Source organism: Achroia grisella, unplaced genomic scaffold, assembly GCF_030625045.1.
Source record: "Achroia grisella isolate CSIRO2021 unplaced genomic scaffold, CSIRO_AGI_Agris_v1 utg1179, whole genome shotgun sequence".
NCBI classification, from domain to species: Eukaryota; Metazoa; Arthropoda; class Insecta; order Lepidoptera; family Pyralidae; genus Achroia; species Achroia grisella.
This window is the reverse complement of record NW_026712591.1, coordinates 1,537,487-1,557,384: the sequence shown is the minus strand read 5'-3', so window position 1 is coordinate 1,557,384 and position 19,898 is coordinate 1,537,487. Positions and strand designations below refer to the sequence as shown.

Below are 19,898 nucleotides of genomic sequence, written 5' to 3'. Positions count from 1 at the left end.
ACATCTTCCATGGTGGACTCAAATTTTTCATAGTCTGAGTTAGGAGGCCTATACACACATATAATTATGTGTTTCTCTAATTCAGCACATGATAATTCTATAATGCATTCATTTGAAAGTGCTACAATATCTTTACGTTCTTTCCCTTTAATGTTATTTTTTAATAAAATAATTGAACCCCCTCTAATTGAAATTTGCCGTGTAAAAGTACTCAATATTTCATAATTTGGTAACTGAAATAACATGTTGGACTGTTTTAACCAATGCTCTGTGAGGCATACAATGTCAATATTAAATTTACTTATAAATAATTCTATCTCTAATTCTTTGCCAAGAAAGCCTTGAATATTTTGATGTAATAAATTTAGTTGTGATGGCTTTCTCTTTGTCTGTAACTTAAGTTTAAAGATTCTTGCACAGAAACATTAGTAAAACTACTAAAAACTGTGCAGTCAGGATAAGTACCCGTTATACTACTTATAACAGGATTGTGTATATTATGAGCTAACAAAGTAGCTATATGTCTTTTATCAAAATGTGACAAATACAAAGTATTTTTAGTCAATGTAAAATTTTTTACAAATTTATTTATATCAAAACAATGAATATTGCTATTATAACAGCTCATGTTGTATATAAGAGTGTTAAGTCTAAAAATATTATTATTTCTATTCTTGGATAATGACTTTGAATAAGGCAATGTACATATAATAAATTTTTTAATTCTCATATTCGAGACAGAATTAAATAAGAATATCAAGTCATTTTTAGTGATACTTAAACTATTCCCAATGAATAACACAAGAGTTGTGTATTTAGTATAACTGTTTTGGTTATTTACCATTCTATTGACTATATAATTAAATGGGGCATTTGGCATACAATTATTTTGGATATGTTCACTCAAACAAGTATGCATAAGTGATCCTAGATTTATTCCCATGCTATCTGAATATATTACTGTGTTACTCATACATGTGTGGTTACTACTAACAATACTGGGTAGCACATTAGTTTGTTCTGTATTGATGATGGATGTCGATGTGGGTGAGGAGTAATTGCCCGACACAGTGTTGAAGTCTGAATGTTGCTGTGCTAGGTGGTCTGATGTTTCACATTCACTTTTAGAGTTAAATTCAAGCAATTCCTTCATCACAACATTATGCTTTGAAATTTGAAATTGAGCATGTGAGTACTTGTCACTAATGGCATCCAATGATGCTTCCAGTTCTTTTATATGCAACAATAATCTTGTAGTATTCGTATCAAATTGTAGTTTATGGGTCCAGAACTCATTTTCATAATATTCTAATTGTTTTTCAAAATTTAATTCTTTTTCTTTTAATATTTTTGAGAAGGTTATCCGATTAATTTTAAAAGATTTTCTTAATTTTTTAATTTGTTTATTTAGTTTTCTATACTTCTTACTATTTCTGTGATTAACTATAGGGTAATATAGTTGCTTGTGTTGTATAAAAGGCTTCTGTTTATTAGAGATGGAGTGGATAGTGGCAGTCTCATCACATACACTTTGTTCTATTAACTCGGCATACAGTGTCATCGTCTTTTCTGCCTCTTGGTCTCCCATTTTTGTGGTCAATGTGTTTATATTGTTATAAGCTAATGACAGTTCACATTCTAACTCATGGATGCGGTTGAGTGCACTGTCATGAGCATTCCGGCACTGGTCAAATGAGTCGACAACAGACTGTAGATGATCCCGTTCTTTTTGTAAATTTTGTAATCTACAGTCTAGTTCAGCCAAGTTTTGCTTCAATATAGAATTTTTGTGTACTATATTTGAAATTTCTACCTCTCCCTCATCTCGTTCCTGAATTAGTTTGTCACATAGTTCCTTCTTTTCTTTTAACTCCTGTAAAGCCCTCTTCAATTTCATATCCAAATCCTTACTGCGTGTCACCATTTTTACTGGAAACATAGCAAAGAAAGGATGAGTATCTCAAATATAGAATTTAGTATGGCAGATTAGGGAGTTAAAATTTAAAGACTACTTGACAATTTAATAATGTATTTATAGTTATGAATTATTATACTTATATATTAATTAATTGAGAATATACTATAGGAATTATTAGGGAGTACAGTAAAAACAAAATAAATGTAGTAAAAATACTATTATGTAGGTAGTTAGTAACGTATTTTGTTGTTTGAGACTATGATTTAAACATTTCCAATATGAATCTCTAATATTTCTAATATTACTTTACAGTCAAAAGGAGTGAAAAAGAATTGTAAAAACTAAATACTTATTTTCCTATAAATAAAGTAAATTCCAAGGAACAAACGTTAGGATATGTGATGAATTTGTTGACAACCTTAATTATTTAGATTAACATCAAAGTATTATTATTACGAGGTAATTTATATCATTAAATAGATTACTTTAGCAAAGGTAATAAACACAATACTTCCCCGGTTTATCCAAAGATTTTCGAATTTCGCTGCCGTTGACCCCGTTTGACAAGTTGACGAACGGGCATGAATTTCAAGAATTAAATCTTGATATAATCTTCAACAAACACTGGTACTTAATAATTATCACTTATTTTATTATATTTTATAAAAATATACGATTATTTATTAGTAAAACTAAATTAAAATATAAATAATGTAACAGCTGTTTATTTTCTTAACTATTAACGTGTGTTTATTACGAATGAAGGAATTCCCAGTGAGGTGTGTTAATGAAAATTTATACGGCGGTCAGTAATACCAGTAAGGGTCCGACTCTCAACGAACTATCTTCGCCTTTGGACGTTAATAATCCTGCTTAAGTCTTTTGAAAAATAGCTGTTACGCGAGTTAAGTTGTATCTTTGACGATGGGGCCGAAGAAATATAGCCCAATTAAGATCGTAAGTTAGATTATTTGGAACTACTAAACTTTATATAGATATTTGAAGTTTCATTCATTATGAAATGGATAAAAACAATACCGACAATTATATTGTAGTAGAGCCTACAAAAAAAATCACTACTTGTTTGAATCTTGAACTGATATAAAACCAGATTATAATTAGGATTTTTTATTAAAATAGTATATAGAAAATTATTGATGCGATTATTATATATACATATTACAATATCTTGGAAGCGTTATCTCGGTTCATTGCTAAAGGTATTTTCAAACCAGAATATATAACATTGAATATCAGAGTGACATTATTTTCAATATAGTGTTTTGGATGGGATAAGGACATTAGCAAGTACCTCATGTTTTATATTCTAAATATTGATTATTATATTGTTGTTAAATCCTGACAAATCACTTATGACAATAATCATAACAATTACTTTAACTTGACCTAGATTTGGAATGCACTTGGTCGTGAAACACTTTTGTATATCGATGCCAAGTGCATGCCTCGAGATTTGACGTTTGTCATATGAGTAGCATCTATACGGAATGCATCTACCATATATAACATGCTGTATTAAGACAGCATCTACATGTTTATTATTATACTGCGCTGGTGTGCATTAAGTTATTTTGGGTTATCGTTCAGTAACTCGCGGTGCCAGATGTTGACTGCTGTAACTATTGTATAATTTGTTTGTTAGTTATCGACAGGTTTCATAAAAGTTTAGTCACATAAAATATTGTATAAAATAGCAAAATAAGTTGATAAAATAAAATCAATTGTATAGAATAATATCAATGACTAAAATATATTCACATTGTCATTCTTTATGTGAATAAATTATTGGACATATCAGACGTCGAATTATCGCAAAGACCGTTTTAGACAAATTCGTAATCGTTTAGAAAATTTCGGTAGGTATATCGTATTTGTATAAAAATTCTACAATAATTTGAACTCTTTGCATCTCATCTCTAATTTACATATTTGGATTCTAAAGTCAGCTATGTAAAAATATACATATTTTGTTCAGAATCTTTTTTTTTTAAAAATAAAATAAATGGTATTATTTTTGCATTGTCCTAAAAAATACACACCCATCTTATTCTTTATATACATCTAGCAATTTATTCTGTCTCAACAAACTGAGAGTGGTGAGTTTTATCTGTAAACATCCTCAACAAAAATATTCATGATCATTGTTTTTTCTTTTTTAGTACATTACATACTATTTTAAAATGTCAAACAAAAATATCTATACTAGAATGTAAGACATTCTAGTATTTACACGATATTGTAAGGAGGTGTGTAAATGTGGAAGTTTATCCTGATATGGAAAAGAGCCTACTTCAGTTTATTTTCGAATTGAGAAACATGAACAAAACATTAAACCACGGATAAATTTGGTACAAAACTTCTGAAGTCGATAGATCTTATTGAGAAACTCAGACGTGGCATCGGGAAAACTAACATAAATTTACTTTAATATATCAAATGAAATGTTAAAGTTTGGGCTGAATATATCTTTGTTTTAAAAGAAAGAATTCTTTGGACGTCTATCATTGTGTATTTTCTTACTTTTTTAGATATGATTTTACAGTGAATAAATAATACATTACGTATGTATTAATCAGATATATATCTGTAAATTTAGCTTAACTAAATATGTAACTACTAAATTACGTGTATAAGCTGTTGATTATCTAAACAAATACGCTTTCTGACAAGGGATATTTTTATTTCAAAAATTCGTCTATTAATGTAAATTAATTGTACAGAAAAAGCTGTATAGTAGCTACGAATTACTTAAAAACTGTAGTATATCTAATTCCAAAATTATAGTTATTTTATAAATGCCTCTTTACTTTCGTTACTTTTGAATGCTTCTTACTTTACTGTGTACAAAAAGTAAAGAAAATGAAGGTATCTAAGTGAGAATATTAAGGAACACTATCAAGTACGGACCCCAGATGCGTTTAGCTGGTTTTATTAACAGACGGAAAAAGGTTTGGGTCGAATAATTCAGGATCAGTGGATCTACGCAAATATCTATGTTGATAACTTAACCTCCGAAATACATACTTAGATATTTTCTATTTTACTTACAAAAGAAAAAAAAACAAATAGCCATAAAATCTCAATTCTATATTAACATAATAATAGGTATCTATTTCAGTCGTAGTAATAATAAATTTAAACATGGAACTACTCATAGCTATATTAATTACACCTAAGTTTTACTTCTCTATTATTATGTACTACTGGAAGAATTATACTTAATTGGATACCACATCGTCGTACCTTGACTTAGTCCATTAATTGGATATCATATTATTTTAAAAATAAATCGTGCTCTGAATTTATTATCACTAATTGATTGATTTAGTATCAAATGACTCTAACAAGTATTGAAATAATAGTGTACCTTTCCAAATAAACGTAATTTGTTTCAACATTTTGGGGTTTGATATTTCAATACATAGATTACACTAGATTTGGTACATGTAAGTGAATTTACATGTACTAAAATTTGATAGGTTACTCAAATCAATATTCCGAAGTACATATGTATATTTTTTTTACAATAAAACCATTAGTAGATAGTTTTATTTATATAACTGAAAATAAATTTAAACATTAAATTTAGTAAAAGTATTTATAGAAATGTATCGTTTAAGATAATTGCAATGGTCTTTGTCCCTTGCCTATATGTAGGTTTCGTCCGCTATACACTAATTGGATCATAGTAGACTACAACCGCAGCCCTTAAAAAGGAATACATATAGCATTAATACGTCGTAAAGGCGTGAATTCACGAGAAACACGGCAAGGGCGAGTTATCCCGCCAAGGGTGCGAATGACGAGCGCAGGCCGTCCGTTGCGAATTAATAATTCCACATGACACGCATTCATTTCATTAATATATTATTATCCGCAGTTGGTCTGTGCCACGCCTACTTCTTCTAGTAGGTCGAGATTACTTACGTGTACTTACGTTTAACAATAACCAGACAAAATGTGCAACTTTAAAGTATAATTAGCAAGGAGAAGAGATTCAGATTCAGTAATTGATTAATGAACTTATTAATGAACCGTGTCATTTTTATCTATTAAAAAAGGACCTATAACCAGCTACTAATTAAAATTATTATATTACCATTAGAAAACCGGATTTTTGTGAAGTAAAGAAGGAAGTATGATCCTTAATAATATAATATTATGTATATAGAAATACCAATATAGATAACAAAATGTAGTAATAACAAAGGGTATTCAATTAGTTCGCTGTAATCTGTCTGTTATTTAATTAATACAACTCGTCTTGTTACTAAGACGAGTACTTGTTACCTTCTGCATTTTTAAAGTAACTACACTGTTTGCTACATACAATAACTAGTGCAATATATTATTTAAGAATCCTATGCCTATACGTAAATCTCTTATTCAATAGAGAGTAATTCACATATATTGTACAGTGTAGTTTCACTGTGTTCTTGTTAATATAAGATGAAAACTTTCCATCTGGAAGTATATTATTATATTTATCATTCCAATTTTAAAAAAATAGGTTTAAATACACGCGTACGTATATATTCAGATATTATGATTAAGTTATAAGTTATTTTAGTATATTTATAGATACTAATAATAGCAAAGAGGAAAGTTATTCCAATCTATGTCACTTTACAAGCTTGTATCGCGCGTAGACTGTGCCTAATGAAAAAACTTGTGGAACATTTCTGATTGAATTCGAGAAAATCCATTCAACGATACTCCATTGGGTGTAAGCCGACGAAGCCTTTGCCTATATCTCTGTCTGTGGCACCTATCAGTAGCTCCTACGTATAAAGCAATTTCAATGTGGATGTTTCTATTGTTTGAAAGCCATTTTTAATTATTTTGAGAACATTTGATCCAAAGCGGTTTGACTGTTATTAAATTTAAAAATAATTGGCATTCGAATAAAAAGTAGTGTTATGTTAGTACTACATGATATATGGCTGATAATTGCAATTTTTAAAAACGATGAAGTTATAGTCTGTCATTTTAATGGCACTAATGTTAGTAAGATTTTAATATTCAATCGCATGGATCGTTGTTCAAATATTAACTTGTCTGATCAGAGACTTTAAATGTTATTAGAAAAAAATTTATTATTATTTTTTCTCATTCATTTCTTCAGTTAATGTTATTCTAATTATGTTCCAATCATTTTCATTTTCACACTAAAATAATTATATTTTCAGAAGTGATTGTAATCCTAAAACCTATTGGAATTGAGAGTAAGATTTAGAAAAATGGATAATTGAGTATCTCATTGGCAGCGGCTTTGATAAATCAAATTAGCCGACTTCGGCCCATTTCACGCAATCAACGCTGCGTTGAATTTTATTAAAAGCTAAACGATTTAATACTAACGAGAGAGTCTGGACAAATAATGGTCTTATTGATAATACAGAAGAATGAATAAATGAGTTGACTAACCAGTGCTGTCTGTGCATAAAGATTGTCGTTCCAAAAACGTTGAGAAACAGATTTACTATTAGTTTATCCAATGAAGTACTGATACACTGAATTATATATATATATATATTTATAAAGTGTAGTTGTGGCAGTCATTGGAGTATTTTTCTTAATAACATTTCATTATTCTTAAGATTATTATTATACTGATAATTATAAATATATCTGCCTATTTGTTACGTTTTTACGACTGGCTGAAGGGCTGAATGGATCTATATGAAAATTCATGTGAAAGACAGATTGTATCACGAGAATAACTATATGTTATCTTATCTCAAAAATGCAGATATATATAGGTACAGGTAATAACTTCCGGAAAAAATATATACTCCGCAGAAAATATATATCTAAAATCTTCTCCGTATTTATATTGATTTACCAATAATTATGGTCTATATTAGTAATTGTAATTAAAGTTAGTTTAATTTATTTATGTAGATTTATAAAACACTATGAATACCTACATACATACAGAAAGTATAATGAGTGTGTGTTTTAAGTAAGTAATAACATAAAACATTACAAAAATTTACTACCAACTCTGAGAATTAATATGAAACAAACACGAGAGTAAACCCAAACAAAACAGAATATTTATCCTATTGATATATTTAATTTTGGCGATGATGTCACATATATACAAAAAATAGAATCGTATTCAACACAACTGCCAAAAGGTGCATTTTGGGAGTGGATTGAAAACATGCATGCATGCATACATTTTATTTATATCTACTCATACGTAAGTATAAAAATTGGATTATTAGTAAGACTTTGCACGTATTATTATTACTTTGATATCATATAGTGAATATAATAGCTAGTGCGATATCGATTGAAGCAAAATACCCTTTTAAAAGTAGCTCTGGAAAATAGGTAACAGGTCAAAGCTTAAAATAGTTCTTGTGCAACATATTTGAAGAAATACTTCCTGAAAGTACTTGCTGAAATTGGATACAGGGTTGATTGTGTAATTAAGTCTCAAAATTACGATATTTACTTACATTGGCTGCATATCAACTATGTCAGCACTGTTAATAATATATCGCTGATATTGATTATTTATAAACATTCATACCATCACGACTAATATTCTGGTTGGAGTAGTCAATTATCTCCACAATGGTGAGTGCATCACAGCCACATTTTGGCTGGGTATATTTTTGAATCCAATGTTTTGTTATACTATAATTATTAATATCATGCAGTAGTTGTTTATTATTATTCTAATCTGATAAAAATAAATAAATCAAATCAAATCAGATTATGATTAGATACTACTTCTTAAATGGGATAGTCAGCTTTTATATGTTGCATATGTAACATTTGATATAACCACACTTCAGTGGCTTATGCAAATAGGTTACCGACTTACAACACCACATTGGTTGTTGGTTGTACTTAAATTTATTACTACTTTGATAATGACAACATTATCTAAGTGTTACATTATGTAATAAATTTAAATTGTTACAATATATTTATGACATATTTAAAGAGATTGGTAAAATCAACATTTTGAAGTGAATTTCGAGGTAATGATCTGATAAGTCATGATTACAACAATAATATTATTAATAAATATTAGCTGCGAAATTGTACATTTTTTAGTAACCATATTTGTATGAATTCTCTGTACCTCCTGTAATACAGTAATTTTTATGTTATATCTAGATGCAGATTTTTACATATATATTGATAGATAGATAAATTCTTTATTCACAATTACAGACACATAACATATGATATAAAGAAAGAGGGATAGTTGAATAATCAACAATGGTTAAATGTAATATTTACCAACTTTGGGAGTTCATTATATTCAAGTTTAGGACGCCGAAAAGTTTTATCCCCTAAAATAAGTATTTAAGACGTGGGATTATTAATGAAAATTGCTTTAAGTCGCTTTTATCTTTATTTAAAAGGCTTTATTAGTGATAATATAAATAATTGTGATCATATATTTAGAAATTATACAATGACTTGGTGCACTACTTACTGAATTATCATCGCAGGTTCAATACTAAAACATTTAATACCTTAACTTTTTAAAATAAATAATTCACAGGTTTTTTCTACAAAAAAGAGTACATTATTTGTATATGACATTTATATAGTAAGCATAAAACAATATAATATTGCTTTTTTTGAGGATGTCACATTTTAATTCACAGGGTCTTGCTATTCACAGTTTTCTTTCACAACTTTTGTGAATAACGCAATTTCAATTAACTTAAAATCTGTATAGAACGAACACAAGAAAACACTATTGACTGTGTTTATGATTAATAAACATAAATATTTCGGTAAATGAACAATGAATATAACGAAGTGAGGGCCTTTACTTTTTTAGTAGTTGGAAAAGCCGTTATTAATTATATTATTAATTACTAACAATAATTTAAATATTACTAACATACATATAGAACATATTAATTACTTTTGATGACATATCTATTTCTGTGAGCAGATTCCAGGTGTAGATTTACATAAACACGACATATCTATAGTGATACAGCCACAACGAAATTAAAAGGGTTCTATTTTTACCAATAGCTTACGAGTCTCTAAAAGTATACGTCAAATATAAAAAGCCTACCCATATTATACATGACTCGTATAAAATATACACGTTACATTTACAGTCTCTGATATTGAAACTGACGTAGAAATATTACTGTGCAAGTAGGTATTTCATAAAAAAAACTTATGAAACTTTATAAGTCATTTTAGAAGTCTTCAGTCACTGAATTTGAACGTTACTGTGTTTATTTTCCGTTTTCTTACATGATGCATAAAATATGTCTGTTGAAGAAACAATTGTAATGAATAATATATATCGGCTTTTATGCTACTAGAAATGGAAAACAAGTTAATGGAGGAATGATGGGGGTATGGTATGGATGAATTGGAAGGGGTAAGAGATTTAAAGCCTCTTGTATCACAGCTTACAGGCGCCTTAAAACCACAACTAAACAAAACATGGAACAATATCTTTCAATTTATACCTAACACCTACAAATTTCATATTCATATTCTAAAATATAATCTTTGCGTATGAAACTGGAGAATTATTCTATCTACACTGACGAAATTTACTGTTAAAAGAAAGTATATTGTATGCGTCTCTTATGATTTCTTAAATCATACATATGATTCCGTTAATTACTGTAAAACCTGCAACGCCGAGGGGAATGACTTGTATAACATAATAGTTGCAATTATTAGCCTATATTACAACCACATTTACAAAGCAAAAGGGTTCTTTCTATGCAATGCAAATCAGAGGCAGTTGAATATTACGATATACCAGTCTTTGTAGTTTGCCACGTAGCACATCCGTTTAAACATTTGCATAATGTTTTCGTTTGTTGAAGTTAACTTGTTATTGCTTTTTAATATAACTTACATATATAATAAAAATATAAGTAACAATAGCTAAAAACTTTTGTTTTCCTAAACAAAACTGTGACTACATTGTTTAGTGGTCGTTTTTAGATTTTCATTATTATTTATCAATTTATTTTTGCTACATACAAAAAAAAAAGTATTTTGTAATATTTTACCGATTATCGACAAATTAACCTATCTACCAAGCTACAAATTGAACAATGAAAAGTCAGTGAAAATTCTATCTACTTTCATTCGATATTTTACTGGTTTGAATAATATCTACATTCATAGAGAATTTATTCGAAATCTAAATGTCATACTTGAACCAAAACTTGTCAAAAATCGGTTAATAACATTAAGTAATTAATAATAAAAGAAAACAAGGAATAACTGTACGGGGTATGTTCCAACTGTATGTAAACAGTACAACTGTTTTCGACCAATCGATATAATGTATACCATAAAATCTGTTACGTACAAAATCATGAACATTATGGTCTAAATCTATAAATAGTTTTAAATCTCACACAAACGTTTGCGTTGAAACTTTTGACACTGAGCAAAATTAGTTTCTGCAACTATTATTGAACAACATGGTTATAGCTGAACTATTAATTAGGTACTCCATTATAACGTTCAGTTGACATCTGATAAGGAATAGAATTTAGATGAGTTCTGCAATTGGAATATCCCTTGAGATACAACAAAGCTACGAGGAACTACTTATTTGAGTAGCGCTTGCATTGATTATTATCAATTCATGCTAATGTTATAAATGTGGATATCTATTTATTTTCATTTTACCTTTTGATGTTATAATGAAATTTACTGTAATATATTTACCATCAGATGGGTCGTATGCTTGTTTTCCACAAGCGTCGTTCGAGGACACCTTTTTTTTTTTAAAATAGCAGATTAATATTATCTGCAATAGTTATTACTTTATTTATTTTTATAACTAACTAGTTATAAAATAAATAGAGATCATTTTTTCTATATTTTGATAATTTAGATAGATTTAGTTTATTAGATTATTAAGATAATAATTTGATATAGATTTACAATAAATTCTGTTTAATTTTAATATTGATAGTAATAATAGCACTATATTTATTATATATATTATATAAAATAATTCAAATAATAACTTAATAGTTTAGGATCGTAGGATAGCCCTAATATAATATATTGCATTCATTAAACTAAACAATTTAATTGGTGAAAGGTTTTCCGTTTAATCCTATGACGTTTTATCCTAATGAAATATAGAACTTTCTATCTTTTTGTTCTGTAGGCTTTCAGGGATTATATTTTGTTAGACAATAGAGATCTGTCGTTTTTCTATTAAATTTCGGACTGAATTTAGTTTTGTAATAGTTTTGCCGCTCAACAATAATAATAAATTTAGTTAAAACAATGACAAAAAGATCTGGAACTGACTAGTGTTTGCTAGTGATTTACTTTGTGCTTTATATTTGTATTTACGCGCGCAGTTAAAATTAAGTTAGTATATGATGGACGAGTTTTAATTATTAAATTTAGTGAAAATTAATTTCTATATAGAAGAAGAAATACTATTATATAATTTGTATAATAATAAAGCAGTTAATAGAAACAAATATAACTTAGCTTATTTATGTAGTATAACATAAAACTTTATAAAAACAAAAGTTTTCTTATTCAGTTTTCCAATTAATTAAAACGAATTAAATAATTTATATCTATTAGTATCGCAGCTAGACTTTAAATATTAATTAAATGGATTTTTATCAAAACATCAACCGTAGAATCAGGTGATACTTTATCCGATCTTAGCTACCGATTGTATAATGGCTTAATTAAAGCTATGAGTTAATTGAATCTCTGAAAGGTTCGTAATTGAAATGTTCAGAGAGAATGGAATAAAACAATTCTACAGCAAATGTAATTCACCAAAACATTATTTTGATAAATTAATGAATTATAAATAAATAATAAGCAATATTTATGTAATAAATGACAACGTTACTAAAAAAATTAATAATACGTTAATAAATAATTTAAGAATTTATCATACAAAAATCACTTCCATCTTCGATATGAATATAACGGGGATAGTATATAAATATTAAGAACCACATTACTATACATATTACATTAGTAAGTAAATTTTGATTTAAAATCCGTACAGACCATTGGCTGGGGGTTGACTAATATCATTGTAATGAAAGTGTAGGAAGTAATGCAATTTACTGTGTGTATATTTATTTGAGTAACTTACAATTTAATATTGCAGATTACATTCTATATATAGATATACTATTTAGGTTAATTGATTATTACTTCTATCAACAAAATATACTTCAATTCAATTTAGTATTTAAGATTTATAATAATTAAAATTGATCTTAAATATTTAATAATTGGCAGTACATTACTGCCAATTATAAAATAAGTTATAATAATATAACTGAATTTTACGGTTTATCTTAGTTTCTGTAGATTAAATCGTCACCTCGTTAGCTATTACAGATGCACTTCTAAAATCGTCAAAGCAAACACGTGACTAATACGAATCGTCTGATAAGTTATGGTAAACCTAACATAATAGCAACAGTGTTTTGCTAAAATTATGCAACGGTAATTCAACGTCTGCCATAGCCACAGATGGGCCAACAATTTGTTGTTGGGCCTTGGCTCGTGTGGTGACAATGAACGGACTACGACTCACTGGCTAAATTTACATACGGCGTGCCACCTGCGTCCGGGACTCAGCGCTCAGCTGTTCATCGCACCGTCTCTTAAACGATTTCCTCAAGCCAACCTTTTAAATTTTCAGCGCACGCCTGCATTGTCAGATTTCCGGATTGACAGCGCTGACACCAGAATTTTGTTCATTCTACATATAAATTTAAAGCATTTTTTATTTTGTCTATTGAGTAACCTTGATTTTAGAGCTCACCGTCATTTTATGAGTTAGAAATCATTTTATATTATTTTATGTGAAATTAAATTAAGATAGAATATGGCAAAAATGCTTATAATTATGTCCAATCGTATTAGTCAATATTAGTTCATAATTGTACCTAAATAATGTAGGTAACATTTATTGTATTCAATGTTATTATAATATAGATAACATTTTATTTTGCTCATATAACATGTCAAAATGACAGTGAAGAAAAATGAAAATAAATAGTCCTTAGACACCAATTATAAAAACAAAATTCAAAAGCCATGTGCAAGGAAAGTATTGCATTTTAATATTACAAAAAACCTAAAAGAGCAGGATGAACTGTGATATACGATGTGATTAGAAAAGAATATACACAGAAATACTTGAAAAATCGAAATGACGCAGAGATAAATGAAAGAAAGAAAATCTATTTTATCTTAACTTAACGATAATAAAATACTATGTAATATTATGTTATCTATGCTAATACTAATCTCCATTACATCATTAGTCATACTTTGAATGGAAATTCATAAGTAAGACTCATTATGGGTGCGCAAAGCAGCGGTAAATAAACCTATTTAATTACAGAAACTTCAGTCTTCAACTGCTAGTTCAAGTGCCACTTATTTGAATTATTTTTATTTCTTATACGTAAAATTATTTTATTTAAATATCAGCTAGTTAGATTAATAATTTTGTATTCAATATTTTTTACTCCCATGGCTATCAATATTAATTACATACAATTTTTATATAATAAAAAGGTTAAATAAGCTTAGAGACCTACTATAGTTCAATTACAGGCAGTCTATAGGACGCAGAGACATTATAAAATGCTCTCGGCAATAAACTTACGTATAATTAGATTATATTGTGATCCAACAAGCTGTTAATATGTCAAGATACTGGAATATCGTGGTTTTTGTACATGCAACATAATGCCATTCTACGAAAACTAATAAGTTACTATAAATTTTTTATTGAGTGACTATTTTTCGTATTGGTATTTTCATTTACGCTATATAATTATTTACACATATGCTAAACGTAGATTGTGATGAGATGTGGTATTTTTTATAATATATGTAATATTACAAAAGACATCACATCTCATTAAATAAAGAAATAAGAAGAATAGTATAGAAAAAACAAACAATTCAAGTTATTATGAAACGATTGATAATGGTTTATGAGAATTTAATCACTATATTTTTATTTAAATTATATAGTGCTAGTAGTTTATAAAGAAATATGTCTCTTGAGAAATCAAGAATAATATTGTTACCAGTCAGTAAAATAAAATTTTACGAGGACGTTGTTACTAAATTATGTATGTATTTATTTATATGCTTCAATGCCACTCAATATTTCGATTTAATACATATTTCAGTTAAAAGTTACTGAATATATATCCAAAATATTCAATCTAATTAGAAATATATGACCACATAAATTATGGTATAGCAATTTCAGTCTACGACCCAAGTTAACGGAATAATTAGCGAAACGTGGGTGCCCAGACGTAACAGGATTAGGGTACCTTCGCTTCGCAATGTTCACGTATTCGTGAAGTTAAGAACTAACTTCCCTCTAGAGGTATAAATTTATAGGGTCTTTTCTAAGAAACTTTGTGACTAATATTAATTCATTAAATGACTTGAACTAGTAAGAAAACGAGCAGTCATTGTGATACACGTTGCTTTTAAGATTCCTTACAAAATATATTCAAATCAACCGTATTTATAAATGCAATCTGATTCTGATAATAGTTCTTCTAGAAATATACTTCTAGTAACGTTACTTTCTAAAATGAAAGTATATTCTATTACTTAAGTACCTAGCTATTATTTTTATAGAAACATTTATATGTAAAAGCACACATAACATAATTTAAAAGTAAGAAATGTTCCAGTCTCAAAAAAATGTATCCAAAATGCAAAAGGAATCACGAAAATCAGTGCAAAATGATTAAAGTGAACAAACATATCTACAGAATATACTAATGATGTAATATATTATTTATAATATAGAATTTATAACCTCTAAATTATAATCTACCATTCTATTGAAGTTTACTCAAAAATCAGTTTATATATTTAATTGATATTATTTGTATATTGTAATTGTAAATTGTATAAATAATTTACATACAGCTGAACTGAATGGCACCTTTTTATAAAAAATATAATGAAATAATAATAAGATAAACGTTGCATCCCGTTCGTCCTTCACAATTGTAATGATTAGTTATTGTTCGTATGTAAATATGTTGTTACTTTCATTTCTATTCGCTCTGCAGCGTCACCATCGTTTCCTGCAATTGTGATATTTTCAATATAAAAACTACATGTATGTATTATTTGAACTAGTGATGTAAACTAACTGCTATTTTTTAATTACAGTCCATAAAGTTTCTCTTCACTCGCTAGCATTTTGCGAGTAAGATGGACAACAATATCTCGTCTTACCTTTTACGCTATCCGTAATGTGCACAGTGTACCGTGAAGGATAGAGAATATGGCGCCAACTCCTACATAGAGAAATAGTGATGTGCACATTATAGTTATCCAAAAGTTTTACTATGAGAGTTGTCTTACAATTTATTGTTCTACTTATAAAATACTAGCTGTCCCGGCAAATGTTGTTTTGCTTTAAAATAAAACAAAAAATTTAGGTGTGGTAGTCCACACCTAAATTTTTTGTTATTTTTCATCCCCCTAACATTTAGGGGGATGAAAAATAGATGTTGGCCGATTCTCAGACCTACTCAATACGCTCACAAAATTTCATGAGAATCGGTCAAGCCGTTTCGGAGGAGTATGGGAACGAAAACTGTGACACGAGAATTTTATGTATAAGATTAGAAAAGCTTAAGCTTATAATGTTTACATATAAAACTATTTAACATAATTTGTAATATTGTTCTTAATTACATTAAGAGAGTTGTAATAAATTTCACATGAAATCAACTTCACTGTTTACTAAAAGTACTGTTCTGATTTATGTATAACTCTGACTCAAAGTGGAATGAGTGTAATTGCTTTTGACGTTAGGGATTTTATAAATCCTTTACAACATAATGGCTTTCAACCTTTTTAGACCCGGCGAAATAAGCATATTTTTTCTGTCGCCCCGGTCATGTACACTTACGGCAGAATGGGAGGTCGTATTTTGTATTAACACCATCTTAAGGTTCTTAATTGGAATATTAATTGTTTCTTATGTAATGTTAAAATGTTACAAACGAAGCTTGTTTGTAAAGATAGTCAGTGGCCCTTGGTTGCTTCTACCTACCCTCTCTCATAACAGGTATGAACATGAATGGATAAAATTATCATATAGAAAAAAGATTTTGTTTCGTTATTGTTTGTGTATGTAAAAAGGCTGAATTAAAAAATACTTGACAGATTTCAATAATTATTTCAACCATAGAAAACTTAGATTTTTACAAAGTAATTAATGATGAGATTTATACAATAATTGGATCTCTAATAATTAATATAAATTTTTGTACACAGAATATTATTTAAATGCGCTTGCGCACAATTTCCGGTCTGAATTGAAGTTGAATAGTCTCAAACATTGGTCAGCAACATCCATTGAAACCGATCTCTATGCACGATCTGCATCAGAATTCGATCCGAGTTTTTATGTTATACGTATCGGATACAGTATTGCTGGCAGACTAGCATATTTGAATACACTAATACGTTGTATGCAAATATGCTTTGCGAAATGCATTGATAGACTATATTCATTACAACAACATACCTACATATGTCTATACCGCCTGTTATTGTATTTCTGAGTACTATTAGGTCTATAGGATGTAAAGTGAATTCAAGTCATAGACATGCCATGTTAATTGTTTGTCAAATTTAAATTATAATAAATTTATTTATAAAGTTGCATCACATACAATCGCTCACATATAACTATTTAAATCTATAAAGGTATTGGATATTTTATAAATTTTATCAACAAACCAAATTATAAGTAGAAACTCTTTTATTTGTCCTGTATTACTTTGGTGTAATATACAGGCATGTAATATACATTGTACATTAAACATGTAATATACAGGCATATAGGTTCATTACTATTATATATATGTTTAGATGCATTCAAGAAAGGGGTTTGGCACTATAATATTGTTTTATAAATATCTCACGATGTCATTGGACTTGGCACAAGTCTACGTATGATATTCTATAATACCTACTGACATTACGCCTCATGTGTTCACTGGAGAGATCTTTTGTTCCTTCAATTTTCAATCCTATATTGGAATTAATATTACATTAATTTATTTATATACTTGAAATTGTATTCATTGCTTGAGTAATAAAACAATTACTAGAGAAATGAAGAATGAGAATAAGATTCATATCCAGAAATGCGAAAAAAAGGGAAACTGCAATTTTTTTAATACATATTTGGAATACTTTTAAATTCTGATTATCTCATATATTGAAAATAAAAGATATAAAAAATGTTTTTATTTTTCCATTAAGGTTTTTAATAAGTATTATACTAAAAAATATATGGTATGTAGTTACATTTATATACATATAATAATTATCAGTTATGTAATTTATTACTATACTTTTAGGGTACTTATAAAGTAAAATATATAAAACATACAGGGGCTTCTTACACTATACTATGCACTCAGGCCTTCAGAACTGTTAGACATAATGAGCATTAAAATGTTATATAATGTCTTCCTATGCAGTAAATTACAAAATAAGGCAATTATCTGGAATCCATATGAATTAAATATAACTCACTAACTATGCCCGCCGTTTTGGCCCGCATGAACTTTGTAGCCTACGTGTTTTTCTGATGTAGGTATATGATGCATTACCGTAAAGTTTCATTAAAATCTATTCAGTAGATTTTGCATGAAAGAGTAACAAACATCCATTGATCTTTAATCACAAACTCGTGATACTATAAGGCAGTATGGTTATAAAGTGACATATTATTATCATGAATTTGATTCTCTATGGAGAAGGAGTTGGGCAAATTTGCCGGCTTCTATTTATGTCACATTGTTTCTACTTTACTTCATAATCATATTAATTATTGTAATATATTACAGACATATATACGAGTACATGAGTAATTTTCCGAAGTAAGCATATCAGAAAACTGTAAGGTTCGATTAGTATTTACATGAGTTTATCTCTAAGTGGTTTAAATTGTATCGTAAAATCGGTGCATTACTAAACTGTGTGTAAAATTATGTATTTAAATAATACTTCAAATTAAATGGCCAACTTTAAATTCATTTAATAATGTTTACAGTTAACTATATCATTGTTTCATAGAATAATAAAATAAAATTATAATAATATAGTAAATATACCTACTATTATTACTATTTTTTTTGTAGACATCTACACCTACCTAAATATGTAGCCTTGATTCACATAGGTGAAACATATTTTAAAATATCTTCATTAAATTTCTATTAGACAAACATGTTTAATGACGTAATAAAATCTTCAGTTATTAGATAATAGATGTAACGTCTTGTTTAAACAACTACAAGTCTCAATATTTTTAAAACATCACAAGATCGCGAATTTAAACTGTCCTCATTACGAGCTAAATAAAAGTAGAACACGGACACTCGCTGTAAGATACTTAAAAACAATATTATTTTAAGATACCTACTATTGTAAGACCGAACTTCCGTTGAACTATTAACTAGGTTTACAAAATTACAAATACAGAATGTGATACATATATTATCGTCAAACGAGACTTTCAAATTTAAATTATTATTGGAAAAGGTAGTGATTGTAAATTGTAATTTAATAACTGGAGAAGGCTGGATGCCTCATACAGTTTTCATTAGGTAAATTATGATTAAATAATCATAGATTCAATAGAATTCATATGTCTATGTAGGTTTATCATAGATTATTACTTTAACAACGACAGTCTGTACAGATGAAAGCTTTATTGCTCTTTCACGTAAAAAGCACTGTAACATTTGGTAAAGTGATTTCTATATATCATATTTTATGCAATAAAATTTCATGTAATTTCTATGTGAAAGAACAATAGCTTCGAATCTGTACAGTAGTTTTTCCAATTTTTTTGACAGGTATATGATAAATAATATTCAAGATTAACACATAGTAATACTTT

The 19,898-nt window shown here is 28.2% G+C and overlaps 1 protein-coding gene across 1 annotated transcript in view; it reads right to left on the bottom strand.

The window, feature by feature from the left end:
- The window catches only part of LOC131853327 (uncharacterized), a 150,396-nt gene that overhangs the window by 129,647 nt on the left and 851 nt on the right, over positions 1 to 19,898 (bottom strand). The gene's annotated exons all lie outside the window — the stretch shown is intronic.